Here is a 17,750-nt window from a genome sequence, read left to right as displayed (position 1 = left end):
CCCTACCCTGGAGCGGACTGTTGACAGTGAGACTCAACCACGTCCTCAGGGTGGGGGGGCGTGGCAGCATGGCGGCGTTCTGAGGCACGTGGCAGCGTTCTGAGGGACAGCTGGCAAGTCAGGCCTGAGAGGTACAATACAATGGGCCATAGTCCATTATATTACATTACATTTCATTTAGCTGACGCTTTTATCCAAAGCGACTTACAATAAAGGCCTGCGCATGGTTCGGCAACTGCGGCTGCAACTTTTCACGCAGTTGTGTCGATGGACTCGTTTTAATTTATGGTTCTCCAAGGGTTGCGCGTATTGCAAAGCAATTCACCACCAGAACACTAGGTGGAGTAACCTTTTTTGTCGAAGACGACCTTAGAGACGCCTTCTTTGTGTGTGGCAGTCGACTGTTTATTACTTTATTACTTTTTCCCTGACGGATTATACAAGTGGTCAGACTTTCGGACCTCTTCTGCCAAACGCTCTTCTATTTGGTCCATATTCGTTCTTCTAAATCTTCCGTGGTTTCTGCCGGTATTATGAGGCATGAAACCGGAAATGTGACTCTGGAAAGGATGTAGTTAGCGTACAAATCACAGCCTTGCAAGGGGCACGCAAGGGGCTCTTGAGCGTACCCCTTCTTGCATGTCTCTGAAAACGCAGAAGCATGCGCCGGCCTTAAGTGCATCAACCCCGAGGGGACAAACCCAGAACAACAAGAATCAAGAAGTACAATTTCTAAGTAAGTGCCATTTAAGTGCTATTAAATTGTTAGTTTAAAAAAAATTAAAATATTATATATTATATTTTAAGACATTGACATTGACATTAAAAATGGATGGCAGTTGGCCCGCGGGCCGTAGTTTGGACACCCCTGCCATAATGTGAATTTTAACCAATAAAGGGCCCGACAACATGAATATAATGAGACCTGACACATACAGATGTTTCTGGTTATTTCAGGCAATTGTGCTCTTTATTGCAAAATGTATGAATTTAAAATATAAAAACACTGTAACCGCTGAAGAGGAAGAATAGAATCTCTATGATGTTTTCCCTTTAAATGGTCTTCCGTTGCTCTGTATTTGACAGAAGCACACAAACACTGTCACAAACACACACACACACACACACACACACACACACACACATGCAATCAACGGAATTCCCCTTGAGGGATTTTGTTACACTGCTAATTAAGTATCCTGAAAAGATCAAGTGGGCAACATGGCAACTGACGTGACGCCCACTTTGTGCGAGCCCCGCTCTGACTCACCAGTCACACTGTGTGACCGAAGGCAGTGGGTGGGTTGGAGTGCGGGCCCGGGCCTTGGTTGTTCTCCCTGGAGGACAACATTGTTACCTTTGTCAGACCATCAGCGGCAGCCGCCCTGGGGAAAACACTCAATACCAAATGTTTGAGCACTTAGTCACTGTTGTCAGCTGTCAGATACGGCAGATTAGGCTTTACTGGCCTGCACACGAGTGACAAATCATCCCCATTGGTTACGGGCGGAAATGCCACACGTGTACCGCTGCAGGCTGGTGACAGTGAGGATGGGAGGAGGGCGGTCAGATGATAAATAAAAGTGCTGCTGATCGTTAACATCCAAATCAGCTGGGGTTAACTGCGGGGTCACAGGGAAACACTGCATAGACCCGGTGAGGAAACAGTGAAGTGTGAAAAATGATTAGCACAATGTGCTGTCAGCCATTTCTCTTTTCACTTACTGCTAAAACACAAAAAACGCTGATGCCATCTGTTATACACTTTGACCTACTTGTCCCAGAAAACGATTGAATGCATGGAGAAAATCTGAGCCGTTCCATTGTCTGGACCCTTAATATGTTCTCCTCTACTTATATTGGAGCAGCACTCTATATGTCGATTTAACCAGTTGGTCAAATCACTGTATAGTGTGAAAGCAGGCAGCAGGTTCATATATAAGTTTAAATGATTTACTGTACTGATACATTGCATGTCGGCCCATTGAACATAACGCTTGTCCAAATCTCACCTAATACGACGCTGCGCTTCCTGCCAAGTGTGAATTTAATAAGATGAGGGATTCACAAGGTATGCGTTCCACATACAGATAGATTGAAGTTTGTGGGATTAGTATTTTTGTCTTCTTAACTTTATTCTTTCTGTATTTTGCATCTTTTAACAATCCAATGTTTCATACATGTTAAATATACAGTATGTTTTTCCCATAATTACAGTGCAAAATGTTCTGTGTTGCACAGAAAAGGCCTTAGTTGTCTTTCAGTTGTTTTGTGCATGTTGAGCCCAGAGAAACAATTCCGTTGATAAATGTTAAACCAGCCTTCCCGTGTCAGACTCTGCGCACACTGTGCATCATTTCGCTCAGTGAAGGGCGAACACCCAGGCAAACACAATGTTTGAGTCGATGGAATCTTTAAAAAGCGAGAAAATACATTTTTGGTTTCCTCTAGGACCTGATAAATGAATAATCTATTTACCAAACAGTAAACGGCTGAGGGGCTGTGGCTGAGGGGTAGAGTGGTCGTCCTCCAACCTGAAGGTCGGCGGTTCGATCCCCAGTCTGACCCATCTGCATGCCGAAGTGTCCTTGGGCAAGATGCTTAACCCTGAATGGCCCCCCATAGAATAACAAAGTGCTGCGAATAGATGCATTGTATGAATGTGTGTGTGAATGTAAAACTGTGCTGTAAAGCGCTTTGAGTGGTCATCAAGACTAGAAAAGTGCTATATAAATACAAAAACATTTAAACAGAAGTAATAATTATGTCTGTTGTTGGATCAGACTTTTTTTGTGTCAAGGGACATTATGACACTGAAAAAAAATGAAACAAAGCATCTTATCATAGTACATTATCTGATAAGGAATTTTACTGTGCAAAACCTGGGCCTGTTTAGATCAATACAAAGCTGGTATCATGACAGGAATTCATGGAAAGCACACATGTAGCCCCAAACCGAAAGACGGACATATGTGCATGTGTTGCATTGAACTCATCGCTTTTGCTTTTCTTTTCACCTCCACCAGAACCGGGCTCTTCATGATCAGGATCGAATTCAGGTGCTGTAGCTTTCCTCCTGAAGTATATATCCCTCTACGTTAGTGCTGTGTTCTGACAATCTACCAACTCTAATTCTACGGAGCTCAACCGTTCGGTTCCAGAAGTCGAAATCCCATTCATTTTCTGAATAGACATTTTGAGGATCAGCTACGGTTACCATTCAAGGTTGACTTACCTCAAGCTAAGAGATTGTGAAAAAAACGGTATAGGTTCCTGCTGCAGGTCTTAATGATATCTACTGCAACGTCAAGGAGAAATACTTCACTACCCACAAACCTCAGGTGTAATAGGGATGTCTCTGATTGGTGGAGCAACCAAGATTTCCCTTTGAAGATAAGGAAAAGAATCTAAGGGGGTAAAAATCCATAGTGAGTAGGGATGAGTAGTTATTTCACTCAAGATAATTATGCAATTCTAAAAGTGGGCATAGATTACTATTTCCTTATGTAAGCTGCCAACCATCGATGGCACAACCACCGATCTTTGACCAGGGCAGTATGATGGTTAGTTGTTTGGCTCAATGTAACTCTCTTGACCTGAGGATCATTTTAGTGGTTAAACAACAGGGACATAGACGATAACACCCTATAAAGTATTGAAGAACGTATAACATCCTTAGTGAGGAGCTTTGTTCAGGCCACAGTTGGTTTCCAGCATCAGTTAGGGTGGTGCTGCCCTATACATTCAACTCCATGGAAAATACAGTGAGCCTGCAGGTAAGGAAAGCCCAACTCACCAGTAGACCTTTTTTAAAACCAGTGGTTAATAACATGTTGGACTAAGAGTGGGTTCCCAGCTCAGAAAACCGTGGTTGTAACTCTCGGACAGAGCTCACTTCCTGAAGGTCCTGCTCTGCTCTCGGACCAACTCCCAGCTCGTTATGGCAGATGCTGTAATTGCATTGGATTTTAGAACTGCGGTCTGTATGTGTGTGACGGTTGGTAATAATCTGTCCTTGTATGACTTGTCAGTTACGTGTGTGTTTTAGTTTTGTTGCAGTGGGAGAAATGGGGGTGAAAGTGAAACAGGGGGAGGAATAGAAAAAAAAAAGTTTGACAGGGATCCTAAGCCGTGGACAGTCTCTCTGGATAATGTGACGCTGGACTGGTCTGCATTAGGTATTTTGGGCACATGTGTCTCTGCATAGACCAGTGGGCCAGGTGCATCATTCAGCCGCTCTGTTTGATCCGTCCCTTCAGAGCTGTCCAAACCGGAACAGGTGAAGGTGACAGGTGGATGCCTTGCTCTGTGCCACCGTGTGCACAAAGTAAAAATAACCAAACCAGGAGGCAGGCACACGCAATTCACAGGACCAGCTTACATCAGGTAGCCATCACTACCCGTGAAGCGTCTGTAAGAAAAAAACCAGTGAGAGTGAAAGAGGAATAACTATGCATTGTGCCCAAATTGCACACATTTCCTCCCACTTCTTTCCCTTTCCACTCACAAATACGAGAGGCCATCTGTTGCTTCAGTGCCTGGAGAGCAGCAGCATGTTCAGTTTTATGTCGTATGATGACAGTAGTCCCACATTTGTTTGCCACGTTCACTTTTTACTGCGCTCATTAACATGGTCATTCCGACACATTGAGGTAATTAGGGGCTGCAATCATCTTATACTGCTCTCTGCGATCAAACTCCAATTACAGCTATAAATTTAAAGGTACATCGTCAACAACAGGAAGCCAGAGCGCTGAGACAGAAACTGGCGACAAGACGAACGGGATTCACAATCATGCTATGTACAATCAACTGCCATTTATTAAGCACACCTATCACAGTGCTGCAATATACCGTCCCTCCAATGAGATGATAATGTTCGGTTTGTGGTGAAATTGTTTCCCAGAATTGTTGATACATCTGTGTGGTGATTTTGGAGGATGTGGTTTGTGGTTTGTATTGTGAATTGTGAGTCGTGTTTCTTTTGTCATAACCACACCCATTTACATCAATGAGACCAAATTAAAGCAGTTGTATTGCAGCACTGCTGTATTAGACTACATTAGCTTTAGCTCCATCTACCTTCTTATTCCACAAACATTTTCTGTCTGTATGTGAAAAAATTCATTTTTATCTGATTAATGTCAAATTTGGTGCAATTTGGACATGCGATATGTTCCATATTAATAAAAATGGAATAATGAAGCGGCCGCTGCTCTGTCATAGTCAATGGGGGGGCGGTGTAGTGTGCCTTCAGTCTGCGGACAAGTTGTAGTCGTCTAAGTCCTTGGATAATCAACAGGAGTGATCTTCCACCTGGTCAAAATGTTTTATTTTATTTTAATGTATCGCATTGACACAGACATTCATAAAACAAGTCCCTCTTTAGCAATTTTACTACAAAGTAAATGCACACTGTGTGTTTTGTTGCAGGAATGCTTTAAATCTAGCTGAATAACAACTATTATTTTGGAAAGTTTTGAACATTGGGACTGAAGATTGTTTCAAATACATAATAGAACTAATTAACCAACATGCTATGTATGAATACATATCACCAGATACAGAACAAACAGGTGAACAGCGATTAAAAAAAAATAACCTCCTTGGCAAAAGGTAATTATGTACAGCTTGAATAAGAAAATAAATAGGACCACTAAGGTGCATAGTCTGCATTTAACCAAAATTGAATGGGTTCAGTCTTGGTCAACACATCATCCTTCCACCAAGTTTCAATTACATTGCAAATAACCTCCGTGGCCGAGGTAATTATATTCATACGCCTTGGATCTGAAAATACATTTGACCACTAGCGTAAGGGTTAAAAGTCACAGTTTGCCTCAACCAGAGTTAATGCTTGTTTTCCTTTCAGCTACATTTAAAAGTAGATTTAAATATTTTCAGCTCAAGTTAAATCACAGACTAGCCGGCGCTGCCCCAGCTGTATTCCCTTTTACCTGTGCGCACTGATATTTATTCCTTTTTGAATTTGAATTCTAGTGAAGGCACACTGGAATTCACATCGCATCATGTGTGAATGCACCTTTAGATTAGTTCCCCTCGCATGTCTGTGATTTAATAAGTAATGTGGAGCTACGGTGCCTTTAGAAACAGGCGGAAATCTGAGTTCAAGATGTATGCTGGGAATTGTGTGGAAAACTGAAATCACCCGTTACTCAAAGACGTCACAAATATTTGTCTTGAAAGGTTGATATGTTAAACTGTGTGGAGCTGGCCTTGCCGATTTTTTCTTTCCCACCTTAAATCTTTACACAGTGGAAAAGCTAATATAGAGCTCTTTCCCTGCCCCCCCCCCCCTCGTTTATTCAACTTTTCAGACTTTCTGCTATTTCTCTTATTCTTTGATTTTCACAGTCCAAGAGACTCCCTGTAGCTGTCTTGCTACATTTGGTGGGGCATGATTGAGCAATGTTCTCTGCTCTGTATCACCCCCTCACCCACACAAACACACACACACACACACACACACACACACACACACACACACACACACACACACACACACACACACACACACACACACACACACACACACACACACACACACACACACACACACACATATTCACACCAGCCCAGCTTATTCCCTGTAATGTTCAGCTCATGCATCTCCTGCATACCAATTACCGTCCAGGTCCCATGTGGCTCATATTCATGGCTGAAACCGGCAGGGCTTCAGGCACATCAGCACCCTGCAGCTGAGATCTATCCTCACTCCTTCTATGGAAAGAGCACTTACCAGCCAGCGGAGGGGTTTTCTGCTGCCCCCAGTTGGCACCCAAAGGCAGGCACTGATTTCCATCACTGCTTAGTCACTGCGGAGCATGTGCTCTGTAATGTGCTCTCTCTCTTTCTTATTTTTTTAAGAGCAGAGCCTCGAACTGCGAGACCGTCCCACTGGTCCTTCAGAGTGAAAGCGCACTGATTGGAGTGGCCCTGTGAAGAGCACAGCCCGACATAAAGGCTGTTGAGGAAATCATCAAAGCCACTCGTGCACCTGGGCACGTAACCATTTGAGATGCTTCATGTTCGGCCGAAGTCAGGCTCCCTCTCGCTTATCCGTCTTAAACTTGAATCTGCTGAAAGCCCTCTCATTGCAGGGCGTGAGTGGAAAGTGGAGTCTGTGTTGGTATGCAAATAAAATGTTTAATATCTGAGCACAGAAAAGAGGGGGGGGGGGGGGGGGCGTATTGCGCAGTGATATATTTTTGGGAATGAACATCTGCACTTCATAAGTTCTATGTCAAGATGGACAGTGGGTCTCCACTTCATCCCACTATCCAGAAATTAGCCCAAAATATTCCAGATATGAATCGCTGCCATCTCGCAAATTGGCTGCCAGTGTCTGCGCGCTAGTGATTGGGGGATGGAGCCACAGTAGCTTGACACCAGCAGTACACATGCACGGCCAATCATGAGTCGATCATGATGTTTTACCCTATTTTTAAAGCATCAATTAACTCACCTATTTTATTACCAATGTTATCGGACAACAGAACACTTGAGAGGAACCATCTCTTAGACAACTTTATTTCGACTTTTTAGATTGGTCCATGTCAGTGGCGCCTCACACGGCTGATACCATTTATTAGGAGGCCGCAGGGGTGGCCTCCTGGTTAGCTAATGCTAGTTAGCTAATGCTTTGATATGACTTTTGAACTTTATGTTGAACAAACTCACTTCTGTAATACCATTTGTTTCTGTGTCTACATGGGTCGCCACGTCTCTCCTTCTAAACCCATCAGTACTGATGAAGCCTTCGAGTGCACAATAAGCACCACAGCCTCTCAGAGCTGCACAGATAAACAACCTCTATCTTAATTACCTTAATTAGCCGCGTGCCACAAAACATGCTACATGCAAAACATTTGTCTTGGTTCTGCCACCACTGCAGAGCATATTTATAAGAGCAGCTCACACTTGTTTTCACGTGTTCAATATAAAAAAAAAGGTGTGACAAGTGTTTTCTGTAAAGGGCTCACACTGATTGTGGCTTTGCACACACACACTGAATTGGCGTGCTCTCAGATGCTAATCAGAATAACGGCCTTAATAGGAACTTGATTAAAGGCAGGTGCACTGGGGACGTCGGTGGCTAAGAAATGCAGACAATGCTAATGTGCCTGTCTTTCAGGTGCCTGCTTACAGTGATTACACTCCAGGAGGCACATTTCCCAATTAATCTGTGTTTGGTCGTAAAGCAGAGCATCTGATTGTGAGTCGATGTGTATTTATAATAAACTCCACCAAGTCATTTTTCACTGGAACTGCTGAAATCTGATGAGAGAAACTGTGAGGGATCAGGTGAACTTGAGCTAATTGTTTTAAACGTTCAAAGCAAATGCAGCCAAGAACTATTTAATTTGAAAAAAAAAACTCATGGAGGCAGTTCTTCCTGATCTGCATTTGTAGGGAGAAGTTACATGTAAATGAGGTTTCATCATCAAAACTGTCACGATTCTGTGCTATTTTTGGGTGCGTTCAAATCGTCCATATTGCTTAGAAGGTCCCTTACTCCACCTCTGTCCGTCTCCCCTGGTTTGGTTCCGGGAGAGGCGGTGGACTAGTGGCAGAAAAATTGGACTATGGGCAGAAAGCTTCGGATATCGGACTGGAAGGTCTCTGGTTCGACTCCTCGCAGTCACAATAAAAAACATACCTGGATGGACAACACCTGGATCTGTTCCAAAGTCCAAAGAGCATACTCCCTACCCCCACTGTCTAAGTGCCCCTGAGCAAGGCACCTTACTCCCCCAACATCTGCTCCCCGGGCGCCATGCATGGCTGCTCTGTGTGTCCCGCGATGTTCACCAGATGGGACAAAAGCAGAAGACAAATTTCCCTCATCTGCTTGTAGTGTGAGTTTGTCAGGTTTAGTTTTTTCTAAGATTGTGAGCCTGCCTTGTTTCTCTCTCTTTTTGTTTTATTAAAATCACTTATCCCAGCTATTTAGGCCCATATCATAAACCTGACATAAACCCTCCTACAACACACCTTTACTTATTTCCAACTGATGTTTACTAGTGAATATATCTACATTCATATATTTTTACATCCACCAAGGAGATTTTATGCCGATGCTGTTTATTTGTTTGTCTTCAGCAGGATTTCTCAAACTACTGAGCTCATTTCCATGAGAGTGTGGAGGTGTGGGCCCGACCTGGGCAGGAACTCATTACAACTGGAGTAGATCCAGTTAAATGGGCGTCTCAAGGAGTATTTTATTTTTTCACTTTCTTTAACATAGCCAGATAAGTAGAACACCTCTAAGAGCACCCTTATATTTCCCTTAATATTTCTGTGGCTCTGACTATAGCTGCTTTCAGATATGCACTGAACTCTGAAGGGGCTGTATGTGGGAAAGCAAATGTCACTTGCTCAAGATGATTTTTACGAACTTTTCCCATCAGCCCAATGGTAAAATGCCAAGTGAAACCTAGTGAGAATACAGCAGGAAAAATTCAAAGCGAGCAAGTGGACATGTTGATGACGTTTCTAACAACGCAACTGAGTCAAATAATTCTAAAACCAAAAGAATACAAATATTTGAGGATGAAAAAGAGGTGTCATACATGTAGAAGACTCCAATGAAGATGTCAACTTGGACAGACGACAAGATTCAAGAGCTTCATGCAATGAGGGCCGGTGTTGATGTGCTGCCTCTGGTATGCTCGACCAAAGTGCCACTCCTCACCTTAGGATCCTGACATTGTCCTGCTGTTATGAACACATCAGATCCTGACAATATTCAGCTGCATTCTTCATATATCTGAAAATGGTATTTTATTGCTTTGATGATTATAGCCAAATACAGTTAAGATTACCAAGCTGTTGATTTTATGCTTTTAAATGTTGATAAACCTATGAATTTTATTGAAGATATTGTTTTATTCTGATTTTTTTATTTATTGTTGACAGCACTGAATTCAGCTCTAGAGACATGCAGCAAAGGAAACCAAGTCATCTCCGATGGTGACACAGACACTTTGAGTTTCCTTCAGTATTGTGAGTTTAAAGCATCCACAGGCTGTCTGATTTCTATATCCTATGATATTGCAGGTATGGGAACAAGGATTTAAATATAAAACCTTCCGTTATTTTTATATTTATCTTTTCTATAATTTTACACATATACCTAAACAATCAGTATTAGATTAGTTTCATTAGAATCTGTGGCACAGTTAGGAAAAAAACAAAAACAAAAACATTATACCTGTGCTGTTTCTCTCTGTTTCCTCTGCCGTATGCAGCTACACCGCTCAACCACCACAGGACCCCATCTAACACTCCCCAGAAGGGGGGGGGTCTGAGCCTGACTGCTATTTATAGGACTGTGTCCCTATACATGTCTAGAATCGACAAGTTCAATGCGCTAGTCTGTATTCAATGAAGCGTCTGTACTTGTGTTAATCTGCGTCTTTCCTGACACAATTATTTACAAATTGATTACTTGATTCTTATGAAAGTTTGTCTCAGAGTAGGCATTGTTTTCCCCTGTTAGAAGGTTACAGGGTTATAGCAGCTAGAGCTGGAGGTGGCAACATGTGCAAATGTATATTCTGTATTGCACAATTAGACTGGAGATGTATTTCATGGGTTTCACACAACACTATGCCCTGCCTCATTGCTCAAGGGATATTTTATAAATTACATGCTTTCATATGAAGAAGAAAACTCAGGTACTGCTGCTGCTGATGATGATGCTAATGTGTTAATGTATGACCAGTGTCAATAATCTGTCAATTATGGGGCGGTGTGGCCAAGGGGATAGAGCGGGTGTTCTCCAACATGAAGGTTGCCGGTTCAAACCCCACTCTTCCTCATCTGCATGCCGAAGTGTCCTTGGCAAGATACTGAACCCCTAAGTGGCCCCTCATAAATGTTAAGTCTACTAAAAATGTAAGTCGCTTTGGACAAAATGACATGTAATGTAATAATTAGCAAGGAAGAATGCTGTGGTTATATTGGTCAAGGCCGGTGATGTGGTGCAGGGATGCAACATTTAACTACAAACTTTTAATAAGACAGAGAAGTGCAAACCAAACGTAGGGAAACCAACATATCCGCCATTGTGGTTGTTTCTGGCACACGCTCATTACACGAAGCAACGGTGGGCATGTGTGAAGTAAACACTCTGTTTCACAAACACAAAGAAACCACAGTTTTTGAAGATCTGCACTTTGGAAGGCATTTGTCAAAATCTCTGTTAGTAAAACAGTCTTTAGTGTGTTGACGAGAGACTCAAACAGAGAGGAAAACATTTGCTTGTATTTCTGCATAAGTGTGGACAGGACATAAGATGTGGCACCATTTCGAAATTTATATATGTATATTTGTATTTATGTATTTATATGTTTGTGTGTGTGTGTGTGTGTGTGTATATATGTATGTATGTATGTATGTATGTATGTATGTATGTATATATGTGTGTATTTCATGAAACTACAATGGATTCATCTCAGTGAATAGGTGAATAACACAGCATTTCTTTTTGATAATGTATCCATGGAAGGATGGGACTCTCTCTGCAGTACGGTGGTGTTGGTGGTGGTGGTGGTAGATGTGTCCTAAATCAGCTGGAGCACCCCAAACAGAAATCCTGCTCAGATGTGCAGGGGCTCAGAGAAACCCTGTTATTAATGGAATCAAATCACTGAAGGTTGAAAATAAAGCTGCATGAAAACAGGCAAAAGTAAGGGCACCTCCAAGAGGAGCTCAAAGGAAAAGTCCACCTCCTCAGACGGGTCGCAGAGAATAAAAGGGCCCATGTGGAGACCTGTGCCTGCTGGCTCAGAAAGAACAGTGGAGGAGCACATGTGAGGTTTCGGAGATCAGCCTTAGAGAGGGGTCGGCTCACAGAGAGGAGAGCTGCAGGAAGACAGTGTGGGAAATGAAAAGAGACAAGGATCTGCTCTGTGACTCAGAGAGGAGGAGGGATGGCTGAAGAAAGTGAGCCCAAGAGTTTGGGAGATCAAAGAGGTCCGTGAGGACACCAGCTGCACCGCCTCGGCATTTCTGAAGCCACATTGGATTATAGCAGTTTGTTTTCAAACTCAGTATTGGCATTTGGAAGTGAAATATAAAAATATGCAGGCTTTTTTTCCATTTCAGGGGCTGGCCTTCAAGGAGCGGGTGAAAACAGGAGAAGGAGGAGAAAACAAGAGAATTCAGAAAATGAGCAGAGAAATAAATGAACCATATTCAACCACTCCATAAAACACAATCCTGATCCCCAACCCCTGCTGTTCATTCAATTCAAATAGGCTGTAAATAGTTAAATGAATATATCAAATACAGTATTAAATAACATTTTAATATGACAATATTGATAAAGGGAAACATGTCTTTTGGGGCCAATGGGAGACATGATATAAAACGAAATATGAAGTTCTCTTTATTTCTTTAAATACATAATGTATATATGATATGGATATTGCAATTATCAAAAGAGTAACTGCTATCCATGACAAATGTTGAAGTTTCAACTAAATGTACAAAAGAGTTAAAGCCATCCCTGACTCATGTTTCATTTAACTGCTCATCCTCACTGCTTATCCTATGAGGGTCGCAGGGGACTGGAGCCAATCCCAGCTGACACTGGGCAAGAGCTGGGGAACACCCTGGGCAAGGCGCCAGCGTATTGCAGGGCTGACATATAGAAAAACAAATCACCATTCACACACTCACCTTCACACATACTGGACTGTGGGAGGAAGCCGGAGCACCTGGAGAAAGATTTTATACAGGATTTTCTATTGCAGCCAGAGAAGCGCATGAGCTGCAAACATGAATGCAAAAGGCACAACACAATAATAAAAGCCACACAACAAAATCACAAAAGTGAATGACAACTGCTGTTGACAAGGAAACACATAATCACAAATAATTTGATATTTATGTTCTTCTGCCAGCTAACGTTGTGATATTATGAAACTAGCTGTGCAGTGACACTAGCATTGATGGGAGATCATTTCACTAACTTTAGTCATCCAAATTAATTTAGTGTAAGTTGTCGCAGAGAAAGGAGACAGTGATATTAAGGCTGATTTATGGCAGGTCGTCATGTTCACATATTGTAGCTGTTGAAATCACACAAATCTCCAGCTGTGTTTGCCACATCTGCATTGATTGATCAGTCTATCTTTGAGCAGCAGATTCATCACAGAGGACTTTGAAAAGAAAATCAATTAATCACTTCCGTTGTGGTTGTGCTTCCGTTGTGTGGCTTCTGTAGTTGTGTTGACAACTTGTGTTGATGCGCTTGCGTGAGACGTCTCGGCCGCCGTAATTGTCCAATAACAGCAGTCCCTCTCTTTCGCATGAGCCGCTTGCATTGGAAAATAAAGGCAGAAGTCAAATTCAAACCCTGGGACAGACTCTAAAAAACTGCAAATAGAACCATGAGTGGGAAGAAACCAGTGCTGCAGAATGAAAATGACACTGTCAGTCGGGTTTACAACACTAGAAAAATGGCCATGCAGTTATAATATCAAATGTAATATGCAATCAATTCAAACCACTTTCACACACACACACACACACACACACAGACACACACACACACACACACACACACACACACACTGTACCTCAGTTCCAAAGGGCTCTCTAAATCTCCCATAATGCATCTGGTTTTGGACATGTAGTGTATGTTGATGTACACCAAACGGGAATGTTGATTTTCAATAAATTCATATTGATATATATTCTGCAAGACTCTTTCAATGACAATATATATATATTCGTTTCTGTTCAATGTTTCTATACTTTTTTTTGCCGCATGTTTGCTTTTTTACAATTAGCTCACACAACTCTACATCCATCACCAAAGTGGGCCGAGTGTTTATTTCAGACTTTGAAAATGAGAGCTGCAGTGGAGGGACTTGATGTTAGACTTACTGGTTCAAAGCAAACACTCGGAGTAATTGATGGAACCTTAACCTCGCCCCTGCTCCGTTAGTGATGCATGGCTGAGAGCTGCGGCCCCTCTCCTCTGCTTCATATCACATATATAGGTTGAGTTTCACTGAGCGTTGTTGCTGGTACTTAGTATTTTCTCATCACTGTTGCAGCTTCTTTCTTGGCACCGCTTGTCTTCGCTGAGCGTACGAGGAGCACCTCTAAACTCTCTAAACTGAGCGCGTGCCAGGTATTTGGACAAGCGCCTAAAGTGGCAGCATGCCGAATCCAGTCCCCTTGGGCCTCGCCTGTATTTGATATGCTACATCAGAAGCTCTGCAGTCGACCATGCGTTCACTGGCCAAAACTGTCCTTCCTGTGCTCTGAGGGCCCCTCCATAGGCTTTGTAAACAACAATACTTGTTAGTGTAGTCGTTGTGAGCTTTCTGTCAGAGACGAGGAAACAAAAAACCTGCTCCCACACCTCTCTTATCCCACAGGCGAGTCTTTTCAGAAGGTGTTCGCAGCGTCTCCATTGTGCTCTCATTTATGAAAACCTGTATCTCTCTGTGGAAAAAGTTTATTGTTCCAACTTTTGCCGAAGAAGTGTCTCTTCTGTGCTTTTTGTTATCGCACCAAAGTCTTCCTTTAAGACCGAAGGGAATGCACCTAGTTAGTTAAGAGCAACGTGGAAGGCTTCAGCTTTCAAGACAGGAAAAGCTTTCTTCTGTGCCCCAATTTAAACCGGCATGAATAATGGATGTATTTATCAAGAAACTATGACTGTGGATAGGAATGTTGCATGTCTTCATATACAGTCATGTGCAAATGTTGTAGGCACTCAAAGTAAAGTAAGGACGCCTTCATTATAGTTTTTATGTATCAGTTAACTTTATACAGAAAGTAGTACAAAAAATCACATCAATATTTCCAGTGACCTCCCTTTGACTTGAAAACAACACCAGGTCTTATTCAAAGTTATATAAACATTTTATTTGTCAAAACATTAGATGTAAATATAGCAGCAAACAATTTTCTGCAAACGTATGTATTGAAGTAATGGTGTCCTGAGCGGAGAATGGAGTCACACTTTAATGTGCACGTTCATGTTGGTGCACGTGAGTCTCTCCCTTTAGAAGAGTCTGAGCTCCTCATGTTTACAAGGTGAGATCCAGCTCTGAACAGGAGTGATGTAAACATGACCCCCCCCACACACACACACACACAGACACACACACTTGTCACCTGCCCACCATGGGGATTAAATCCGACCCACTGACACCTTATTTTCATCTAGTCTATGGGCTACACAAGGTTATGCTTTACGATGCTGGCCATGCTGCTCTTATAAAATAAAAAAATTTAACTGCCAAATATTTAAATACCAATTTTTTTTCTTTTTTATGAATATCCTAGACAGATTTTAAAAACGTGGTTAGAAAGAGTTTTACAGTTATTATAACATAAAGACATCTGAATGAAGCTATTTCCATACAGGATTCAAATAGCTTTGAAGTGCGATGGGAAATGATGCACGGCTGCAATCCATTATTACCGTTTGTAATATTAACTCACTGATCTTAGCCCCGATGTTTACTCTTAACAGCTACTGCTATCTGTCGGTGCTTGTTCACATTAGCTGTGTCTCAATTCAGGGGCTGCAGAGACCGTGAAGTCCGAACCGACCCGAGACGGTCTGGTCTAATGAGGATTTCCAAGATCGCCGTCAGAAGGTGCTCCCGCCCCTATTGCTGCTGCCTAGCAACAGAGCTGCGGTCAGAGCCAACGAGAACGTTTTTAATCTATCGTTTAATGAAGATGTTTCAATGTTACACTACGTAATTAATTCAATCTCCTAGCATATAAAACTACAATGGATTCTAATATAGATAGTATTCATATAATTATAACGAGTCATATGTAACGTTGTGAATGGTTGCTGGTTTGATTGTATGTTTCATTTTTTGGGGTCCAAAGAGATTTCAATTTGATGATAGAATACTGAGATATTTACCAAAAAAAAAGGGAAAAACAAGGCCTGTGTAGCTGGCATGCAAACTTGAAGTGATAAATTGGTATAAAAAGACATGTTCTCTGTTTTAATGGCAGACATTGTGAGGGTGGTCATAATGTGTGTTCTGGCAGACATTGTGCGTGCGGTGTAAACAAGCCAGATCACACACTGACACATCTGGGACAGTCTTTAGCATAACTATAGAACATTGAGGGGAACATTGCTGTTATTTCTACTTTAATGCAGTTTTATTTTTGTGAAAATGTGTTGAAATTATCTCTGTCCCCTGAGCGCTGATGTTAGTAATCATCAAACGCGGGAATATTTAATGTCACACACACAAATGAGGTCATTATAGAGTTGTTGCTCCTTTCATAGAAGATGCATGACGTATGTAACAGCATACAAACACTCCCTTTCAGACTGCCGTGAGAGCCTCTGGTAGCAGAGCTGCTTGCTCCGACACAACACAGGTACACATAGTGACGTTGAAGGAATCCTAAATGTGCTTGACTCTGAAATTTTCACCGGCCTCCTTCTGTTCCCAGCAGAGAGAGTCTGACAGCTTGGCTCCCACTGACGAGTAGCTGCACATCACGAAACACTGAGCGGTGGTCAGTCAGTGTCTCCACGTCTCACTGCACAGCACAAGTAAAACAAGCCGCTGTTACACCTTTACTGACAACACCCCGAACCGAAAGAACAAGCGATTCAACAAAGATGATGAGTAGGTTCTGCTGCCGAAATGGGGAATAATGTCTTTGATCCAATTTTGTAATGGAGTATTTGGAACTGGTTAGTGATACAAAATGATGACTTCTATGATTTAGCTGGAAACTCAAACGTTGGCAAACCATCTCGGCTTTCTTTTTGCTTGCTTTTAAAATCTAAAACAGCAAAATGCAGCAAACGTTTACCCTTTCTGAAAACCTTGAGCACTTCAGGATGTTGTTTTGTTAATTATTCCCCTATTAACCCAGAGCTGTGTCTGGCAATATGTCTCAGGAAAGTTTTTGAATAGCCTGAACCATGATAGTGTCCTGTGATTAGTTGATGCCTTTATACACAGTGTGAAAGCTTAACAATTAACCTGCATGAAAATTTCATATTTTTTTTTAACAATATATTTATTGAGTTTTACATATAAGAAGCATACATTCAAACATTTATAAACATACAAACGTTTATGAACACCCCCAACCCACAATCAAACACTCAGGGTAAGGAAAAAAGGCAGAAATTAATAAAACTTAAATGAGATTAAATAAAATAATAATAAAAATATAATAATAAATGGAAGTAAATAAAGACAGAAATATACAAATACAAATAAATAAAATAAAATTCCAATCAATCAAATCAAAAGCCTAGATAAAATAACGTTCTCTTATTCATAATATTAGTTAGATATTATTAATATTCATCCCATTAGGTGCTGCTATTTTATTCTGTTTCACTCATTAATTTCCACTTGGTCGCTTTCCAAAAATTGCATGAAGGTGTCCCATATCTCCTTGAATTTACTGTTTTTCCCTCTGACCACATATGTTAATTTCTCCAAGGCAAGGCAAGAAGCCATTTCCCTTAGCCACATTGCAGTTGTAGGACTGTCCACACTCTTCCATCTCAAAGCGATCACTCTCCTGGCTTGAAGCATACACAGGTTAATCAAAGGTGCTGTCTTTCGGCTTGGTACAAAGTGATTAGGATAGATAGCTAATATACAGAACTTTGCCTCAAGAGGGACCTCTATGGCAGCTATACGTGTGACCAGGTTAACTGTATTTTTCCAAAACAACTGAATTTTTGGGCATTC

Source organism: Pleuronectes platessa, chromosome 11 (assembly GCF_947347685.1).
Source record: "Pleuronectes platessa chromosome 11, fPlePla1.1, whole genome shotgun sequence".
Classification (NCBI taxonomy): domain Eukaryota; kingdom Metazoa; phylum Chordata; class Actinopteri; order Pleuronectiformes; family Pleuronectidae; genus Pleuronectes; species Pleuronectes platessa.
This window is presented reverse-complemented; position numbering follows the sequence as displayed.